A 9736-nucleotide genomic window follows, 5' to 3' on the forward strand; every position below is an offset into this window, starting at 1 on the left:
GAAAACACTTGGCACAAGCAAATTATTTTACTTAAACCTTGCACAGGTAACAGTTAATGTGGGATCATAATGTGCTTTTGCTGCATTTACAAAAGATAAGCAACATAAAGAAATCCTTTAGCAAATATCGAAGTGTTCTGACTTCTTTAATATATCCTTAAGTGCATTTTTAAACTGTTTAACCAACAGAAGCATCTTTAACTTTTCTCTGGTGCTTTCATATTGGACACTGTGTCCCATCTTAAAAGCAAGTAATTGCATGCCACAGCATCCAAACTAAATAAACAAAGTGTGCTGGTTTAAGAGTTAACCAGCAGGGGTAATGAACCCAACTCAAAGGAGAGATTATAAAATCAGAATAACAATTTATTAAAATAATACAGTAAGTACAATCATACAAACAAACAATTGGTCTTAACCCACAAAACCCAAATGTATAACCCAGTACCTTGGGGGCATGAACAAAGTGGTGTTCCCTGGGCCCCGCTTAAGTCCAAAGTAAAGGGAGAGGGGAAAAACCTGCTGGTGGGAGAGCTGTTGCAGTCTGGTCAGAAGCGGTGATTGCAGTCCAGCTGAGGTTGAGAGCGATGAGCTGCAGTCTTCCTTCTGGATCCCACGAGTGGTTGAAAAGGTCTGAAACTCCAGGTTTATATATTCTCCAGTTCAGGCAGGAATGGTCAGTTCTTCCCTCAGGGAGTTCCATAAAAGGTAAGAGTATCCTCCTATCTCACAGGCCTCTTAACACCTAGTTTATAGCCTGAGGAGTCAGGCTCTTATGGGCAGAGGTGCTAATAGTCTATTGACAACAGTTTCTGGGAAATGGCATGGAAGGCTATAGAATACACAGTTTTGGGTTACACCCATACCATGATGAACTCAGCTGTCCTAACTAGGACACAAAGTTTCAAGTACCAGATCTAGGAATAGTTAATCTATTTCCCCTAGCATGTATCCACACATTTCTTGTGCCTGTAAAAACATGCTGTCCAAGTGACTGAGAATAAAAGAAGTCATCTGCTCATGGACGCAGAATAACTCAGAAAAGCCTTTCAGGATCTGAGAATTTAATTTTATTAGTGCTTTTAATGTTTACCTTACTGCAACAGCAAGCCCTACCTCATAAATAAGTTGTTAAAACAAAATGTCCCTTTTAGACTTCATTTTCCCCACACTCCTACATCAGTTGACAATGATCAATAGATAACCTTTCCACTGCACAGCTGGGGACTATGGATATTCCTGATGCCTGTTGTTAGGACATTTCTTGTGTCACTGACTGACAGCGGCGTGGTCTTGAGCGTAAGAACAAACAAGACCACAGTGCTGTAAACTTCCCTGCAAAAGCCTGATTTCTTCCATGCGCCCCATTGCTTCTGCCCCAGATGACTGTGTACTTCCATCAGTGCAACAGAGAGGTTAGTTTTCTTTTTACAGCAGTTCTCCAAGCCTCTTGGGAGCATTAGCTAAAATATTCCAAGACATTGTTGTGTTTCTGCTTTCCAGTCTGAAGTTGGGGCTTGCTTTCTGACTCCAAAGAAATTCAGGTATATACATGCCTATATCCCATTAGAAAATGATACTGAGGGGTCAGTGTCACCATGGTGCTTTCCCATACTTTCAGCCATTCAGTTTCAGTGTAAATGTTATTTAAAAATGTTTTAATGGCCACTGGATATTGATACATGACTTGTGACAGAGGTAATCTTTTAGGCCATATTCCTTTCACATCTTGATGAACTGCTAATTATTCCTTGCAGTTCAGAGAACAGAGTTCACAAAATCATCTGGCAAAGTGCTTCTGAGACAAGGCACGTGACACAGGGTTATGGACCAGCTCTGCTGATGAATGGCTGAGTGGCTTCTGGGTTTCCCTTGGAGAGATCAAATTACATATTCTTGGCTGAAATGGGAATCAGAAGATTTCCCCAACCAGGAGAGACAGTACAGCATGTTTTAACTTTCTCATTTTAATATACATCTGTAAATCTTCACAGGCAAAGAAGTGACAGGATGAAGAACAAAAGCAAATAAGACTGCTTTTTAACATAATGTACAAATTCCCTTAGTTGAATGCTCCATAAATATATGGCTTGTAGGGCTTTTGGAGGACAGAAATTTGATCACAGGTGAGGATTTTCCAAGGTTTCATTAAGTAAATTAAGATTTCTCTAAGTCCAGTGCTGAGGCAAGTGGGCAGCATTAGACATCACAACCAGAACAGTCAGACTTCATTCAATTTTATTGTGACTCAACCCACCTTTTGCATAATGGAAAGGTGCAATGTAGTTGCAGCAGTAGATAAATGTTTAATGGTGCCATGCTCTACAATTTAGAGCTTGGTCTATTCCTGGTTTTCTTTCTGGAGTTGCAACATACCGATGTAAATGGCAACATAAAATCTCCAAACGAGCTAATTTTCACAGTACGTTAAAATGCTTACATAAGTGAAAAGCATATTGATTCTTATGCCTGTCCCTTCCACTGTAACTGCTGCAGTTTAAGGGTTTGATGTACTGCAAAGCTTTTGCTTTGATTTCCTTAATAGTCTCTAGAAAAGATGGAACAGTAAAACAAATTATCTGCTGTATGTGTGAGAGAAAAGGAACCATGGATGGTCCATTACGTTGGAAGATGTTAAGTGGTGGGGAAAATAGGTGCTTAAATTTGGATGATAAACTTTTTATACTTAGGGCTATCATTTATTATTGTATTTATAAGTAATTTCAGCCTATTCTGTTTGAAGGGCTTTCTTTCTAGGAGAAAGCCTTGTCATTTAATAGGACAGGGCAAGGGTGCCAAGATGTTTTATGTTCACTGATAGAACAGGAAAAAATTAATCGTAAAAGATGAAGTCGCTTTCATCTGCTGCTAGTGAATGACAGCCAAATTTTAGGCATATCAGTATGTGTGTTGATTTGGGGTTTTCCCTGTTATATGGAGTATTACCAGCTAATGGGCCACAGGGGGAAAAACACTGCTCTAGTGACACCAAGTTATGTATTTTTTGTAGAAATAGAAATTATGACAAAATAACAGAGGAAACAATGGGTGAAAAGGGCAGATAAATTGTATTATTACTGCATTTGTTTCCTTTCTGGTGGCAGTCAAGTGTCGGGTTGTGACAGGATGCTGGTTCTTCACCAAAGTCCAGCCTGGGCTGGAAGAAATTGACAAAACTGGGAGCTGTGAAATATTCTAGAAGGTAAATGAAAATACTATGTCCCAGAGCGAAAGCATGTTGAATTTACATCTTCAAACTTGTATTTTACCTGACTTTTGTCTGGGATACAGGGAAAGAGCATTGCACTTGGCTTTGTTCAGAAGTTCTGTTTTCCTACTAGAAGAAATAGAAGCATCATTTATTTACTTGTTATAAAAGATAGTATTTCTGAGAAAATATCAAAATATGGTATATTGCCTATCAGTAATTCGCAGGTATCTGAAACTTACTCAATCCATTTTAATGCAAAGAACAGCTGAAAAATTTTGCCACTTTCATATAAAAATTAGAGTTATGAGGCCGAATCCAACAGTCCAAGTCTGAAGCCTCTTTTAATTTCTTTTAGATTTGTGTAGAAATATCTCCACCAATATGAATTTTCTTTTCCTCTTTCTTTCTTTCTCTTTCTCTCTTTCTCTCTCTCTTTCTCTCTTTTTCTCTTCTTTCCTTGCCTGTGACCAGTCTTCAAAGTTAGACTGGGCTCTATCAATATTTCCCACAAGGCTTATTTTTTCAGGTTACAGATCGTATTTTTTTTCCAGTAAATAATAAAATTCACAAGGCAGCTGTCCCTGCAACAGTACAAAGACTAAACTGGAAGAGGCCAAGCTTAGGTTGGATATAAGGAAAAAATTCTTTACTGTGAGCATGGTCAGGCACTGGAACAGGTTTGCCATAGAAAATATGGATTCCTGTAACTGTTTAATGCCAGGTTGGATGGGGCTTTGAGCAACCTGGTCTAATGGATGGTGTCCCTGCCTGTGACGGGGGTTGGAACTGGATATTCTTTGACGTTCCTTCCAACCCAAACCATTTGATGAGTCTATGAAATCTTTTCATTTCCAGCGTGTCTTTATCCAAACCCACTTTAGGGAAAAATAAAATAAATGGAAGGGGTATAGATAATAAAACAAACTCTTAAGTGGCAAGCAGCCAAACAGGACTGCAATGTTCTCCATTTTCCCTTCTACAAACTACTCATTAGCATTGCAAGTGGGTATCCTTATATGAATGGATAAGATACAGGGGGCTGTCTGGGCTTTGACAAAAAAATATTAATTGCTCAGAGGAACCTGGGCAATGAAGGTTGTGTCTACACAGCGACGTGGCTGCCCTGGTAGTACAACTGGTGCACTGGAAGTTTGGTGCTTCCACAGATACTGAAATGATGGCTGAGCAGGAGGCAGAGATGGCTGGATGGGGCTGTGCTGATCCTGGACAAGCCCAGTGGGGAGAGGAAAGGACCTGGAGGAGGTGTACTGTTCCTTGTCTTCATTTCTGTTCTTCTGGGCCTGTCTGAGCAAAATGGCTGTAGAGGAAGGTTGAAGATGGAACACTGTGTAAAATAAAAGTATGAAAACATTCCTTTTTGAAGTATCAGTATTGTATGATGTACTGACTATCCATTTTAGAAATTTTAATGAGCTTTTTCCACAAACCTTTGCATTTTCTTAAGAGCAGGAGAGGAAGGGTAAATCACAAAGTTTGAAACACTGTTTGTATGTAGCTTTTCAGGACATTGTTTTCCTTGTAACCAATTTCTGTAATGAATTACTAAGCAGATCACAAAAGTGTCATAAAAATATTTCACATCTATTAATTTAATTCAAATTAAATTTAGAAAGATGGTTTTTAAATTCTTAAGACCATATAGTACTGTGACCAAAACTACAGTCTTTCGGCACTAAAGAGTCAGCATTCCCCCCAGGAACTAAATTGAAAGTGAAAAGGCATTTTAGGTGTAAGGCAGCAAAGAAAAAATATCTTAATAGGTTTTCTCTTTCTTGTCTTTTTATGAACAGAGGCAATAAAATGACTAAGAAGCTCAGAATTTGTCAGATACTGCTGAAGTCAAAAAGCCAAGAAATATTATATGGACAGTGTATTGGAAAGCTCGTTGATACCATTTAGTGATTTTTTTATATGACATTGAACCTTTTGTCTGTAACTTTTGCCCAAAAGGAATCAGTAATGACTCTACATTGCTCTTCACACAGATAGGGTCTTGCATGCTTATGACATTTGTGACTACCTTATGTGAATGTGATACAACAGCAATCAAATTTGAATCTCATCCCAGCCTATACTAATACAGAAGCTGCTGCTCCCCCCTCTCTTCCCCCCTCCAAGTTGTGGTATTCTGTAAAAGGCTTTACTAGAAAAGGAAAGCTTTTAAACACTCCATAAAATACAGAGTTTTACTCTAGCACCACAAACTCAATTCCCTCTCTTCAAGACAGTTCATGCACCAATAGCTCAACTTTGCTCTTTTTACGTGTCTCTGATCCCATACAAGCAGTCTGACCTGGTCAGGATAATCAATCATGCAGCATTATGAAAACCTCTAGTACAGTAGTGGCCATAACCCATTAACAGCCATGAAGCTGAGTAGTTTGCAAGCCTTCTGCATCACTTGATTCAGCAGAAATTACTAAAAGTCAGAATCTGGGAGAAGGTGAGGAAATGGAATAATGAAGTTATCTAAATACCCTGTTAACTGCATATTTTTTTTCACCTTCCCTCATGAGAGCACTCAGTAGATGGAATAAAGGCGAAAATTTTTTCTTTGAGAGTTTAGATTCATGATGAAATTCATCCATGAGACACCAACTAGTGCATAGCTTATTTCTCAATGATTTGGCTAATGTGTAGGCAATTTTTACACCTAAACACATTAAAAAGAACAATTTATCTGTTTAGTTTCTGGGTTTACTGCAGCTGCTCTTGCCGAGGGTATTTTCCATTCTCGCGACACTTGCTGTAGCAGTATTATTTTTGAAATAATACATATCTTTAAAGCTGTTAAGCAAAGTTTCTCCTAACAGACAATATCTGGTTGCTTTCCTGAAACCAAGTAGTGAAAAAGAAATCTTCCTGGAGGCATGAGTCCCAGTAAGTGTCTGGTTTTGTAAGCCCTTGGACTCACTCAACAGTGCTCCCTAAGGCAGATTGTTTTCTTATGTTAAAACAACATGGAAGTGGAGTTCCTTTGTTCTGTGATTCTACAGCTTTACTGTCTTTCAGGTGGCTTTAGTAGCTGTCTGAGGTCTTTCTGGATAGCTGGGAGCATGGAGTTCATGTTTGTTCATGAGGTACTGAAAAACATTTTTTGTGCATAAAAAGCTCACACATCTTGGAAACAGCCTCATAGCTAACCTGGGTACAGGGTCTGGCTGTTTATCTAGGAAAGAATACCTAAGGACTGCCAAGGTTTTGTACAAAATACAAGATGTCAAAGCTTTGGCCAAAGGTTTTCCCTTTTTTTTGACTGAGACTGTTATGTGATATGAGGGAGAAACATAAGAGAACGGGAAATAGTGCTTCAGATTCTTGCAATTAGTGTCTTCAGGATTTCAGTACTAGAGGATGTATTTGAGCCAGTGCTCTTAATATTTAGCAATGGATATTCTCTGTTCTGGAGGCTCCATGATCTTGTGGGAATCACAAAATTGGTAAGGCTGGAAGGGACTGCAGCGGATCATCTGGTCCAACCTCTCTGCTCTAGCAGGGCCATCCTAGAGCACATTACACAGGACTGCATCCAGATGATTCTTGAATACCTCCAGTGAAGGAGACTCCACAGCTTCTGCTGGACCTGCTCCAGGAGCTCCATGCCTCTCTTGTACTGAGGAGCCCAGAACTGGACACAGCACTCCAGATGCAGCCTCACCAGGACTGAGTAGAGGGGCAGGATCACCTCCCTTGACCTGCTGGCACTGCTCTTCCTAATGCATCTCAGGATATCACTGGCTTTCTTGGTCACAAGGGCACACTGCTGGCTCATGGACAGCTTGTTGTCCCCCAGGACCCCCAGGTCCTTCTTCACAGAGTTGCTTCCCAGTAGATCAGCTCCCAGCCTGTGCTCGTGCCTGGGGTTATTCTTCCCCAGGTGCAGAATCCTGCATTTGCCTTTGTTGAATTTCAGACAGTCCTCTGCCCATCTCTCCAATCTGTCGAGGTCCTTCTGAAGGGCTGCACAGCCCTCTGGGGTATTGGCCACTCCTCAAAGCTTTGTGTCACCAGTAAACTTGCTGAGGAGGCATCTTTCCTTTCATCCAAGTCATTGATGAATGTGTTAAAGAATACTGGGCACAATATTGAACCTTGTTGGACACCACTAGTGACAGGCCTCCACTGTGCCACTGTTAGAGACAGAATGAGTTTTGAAGTTTAATTAGGCACTGTGGGGAGTGTATACATGAGAGAAATGTTTTGATTTGTTTCAAAGCTGTGGTCTGATGATTTCGGTTCTTGTTCTGTGAGAAATACTTCATAATCATTTGCTTTTCACCATCTCCATTTCATTCACAGAAATATGCATAGTTATTACCTCCTCCTCTTCCATATAAATCCTCTCAAACAGAAGAGTCTTTTGCATTGTGCAGTTTTTTGTTTGGGTTTTAGTTGAGGGTTTTTTCCTGTCATCACCTCTGACTGCTCTAGGGAATCCTTTCACTGTAGTAAATCCACAGAATGACATCCTGCCCCAAAAAAGAGCGTTATCCACCCCTTGTGAAATGTGAACACCACTTCTACTATACCTGATTATAGCTAGGAGGATGTAAATTACACATCTTTGAAGATGTGGGTGCTACTGGAGGCACACAGGGACATAATTTCTAGCTTTTCCCTTCAATTGCTTTTCCCCTAATGTTCTATTTTGTTTTGACCCCTCCTGTCTATCAAGCTGATGTTTTCATCAAGCTGACCACAGTGATTCCTTCATCTACCTGTGGGCTTGTAATTGCTCATTTAAAGTTCATAATTATTCAAGTGAAGTTATTTTTCTTAGTATATCACTTTCATCAACTAAGAATTTTACTAAACATTTTTTTGCTCGCCAGTGAAGTCTCCTTTTAATTCTTACCAATCAGATTTAGTTTTTATTATCACTCCCAATTTTATAACACCAGCAAACATTGGTCAATTCACTAGGTGCCCATGCTTTCAGATCTCTCAGGATGATATGAAAAGCACTAATCTTACTGCATATCACTGTGTCATCCCACCTGTGACCTTGACCACTATAAGTCTGAGCATTACTCCTATCCTTCTTTCTCTAAATTCTAATCAGTTATTCATAAATGTCACATTAGCTTCTTAGGAACTTTGTTGAGGAACCTTGCCAAAAACTCTTTAAAAATACCAAGACGTATCTTGGCAAGATTATACCTCTCTCACAGCCACTGATTTCTCCTAAGATGTTTGACAGGTTTGTGCAGCACAAGTTCCCTTCACAAAGCCATAAAGACTCTTCTGCCATAGAGAACAATTTTCTCATGGTTTGTCTAACTCTCTCCTTTGTTGTAGAGTTTACTGATTGGCCCAGGACAGCTGTCGGATATACTGCATAAGGACTAATAACAAGTATAGCAGTAGTAGCATTTTTCAGCTATGGATTTTAAAACATTTCTGAAGCTGGACATCACTTATCAGAGATGAGCAAAGTGGAGGACAAAAAAATTTAAAACTTACAAGGTTGTGCAGAAAGTGACAGATGGAGGTCTAAGCAAGTTCTTTGTCTTGATCCTGTGCTTTATTGTATTGTGGCTGAAGTGGAGCATTCCCAGCCCTTCAGAGCTACTACCGTGGGTTCTGGTAGTACTCCTAGTGAAAAGACAGAAGTGTTCTGCTCTAGTACCTGCTTTGTGAGCAGTGTCTACTGCTCTTTTGTTTTTCTTGTAGACATTCAGAGAATCACAGAACAACTGAGATAAGAAGGGACATCTAGAGATCATTTGGTCCAACCACATCTAGTCAAGAAGGGTCACCTTGTTGCCCAGGAAGCTTTTGAATATCTGGAAGGATGACTTTGTATAGCGCTCACTACATTTTTCTGCAAGCCACATGTCTCCCTGGTAGAACAATATGCAGCACGGTTTCCCCTCACATAAAGATTGGAGTTTTGCTCAGGCATGGAATAAATTTGTGATTTGCTGCTGGTTCCTGTTGTTTCCACTATCTAACTTCAAGAAAAAACAAGCTTAATTGCTTCATACTTTTGTCCTGAATGTTTCTTCCCACCACCAGGGGTATCAGTGTTTCACTCATTTATCATCATAACTAATACATGAGTGATAAAGTGATACACGAAATGACATAAAAGTTTTATATGAATTTTAGGACAGCATGTTACCAAAAGTAGAAAACTGCAAATAGACCTTACCAAATGAATGCCTGCAAATCCTCTACTACCATGATATTATATATTCAGGACATGTCTATGTTCACAGTAAAACTGGAAATGTTGTGCAATTTTAGAATATTTTACTGATAATAATACTTTCTTCCCTAAAATCAAGACTGTGAATTTCCTAAGACTATTGAACATCCTTCCTATAAAAGGTCTCTCCTATCTTGTTTAGTTATCTCTTCTGACTTCACATTTTTAAAACTGAAATCATTCTCACCTTTTTATTTTCCAGTTTCTTCTTTTTTTTTTTTTTCACAGTTTTTAATCTATTAAAAACTATTGGTACAAGGAAAGAGGAAGAGCTTTCATCACTTTTTGCTTGT

Source organism: Lepidothrix coronata, unplaced genomic scaffold (assembly GCF_001604755.1).
Source record: "Lepidothrix coronata isolate B3197 unplaced genomic scaffold, Lepidothrix_coronata-1.0 Scaffold191, whole genome shotgun sequence".
Lineage (NCBI taxonomy): Eukaryota > Metazoa > Chordata > Aves > Passeriformes > Pipridae > Lepidothrix > Lepidothrix coronata.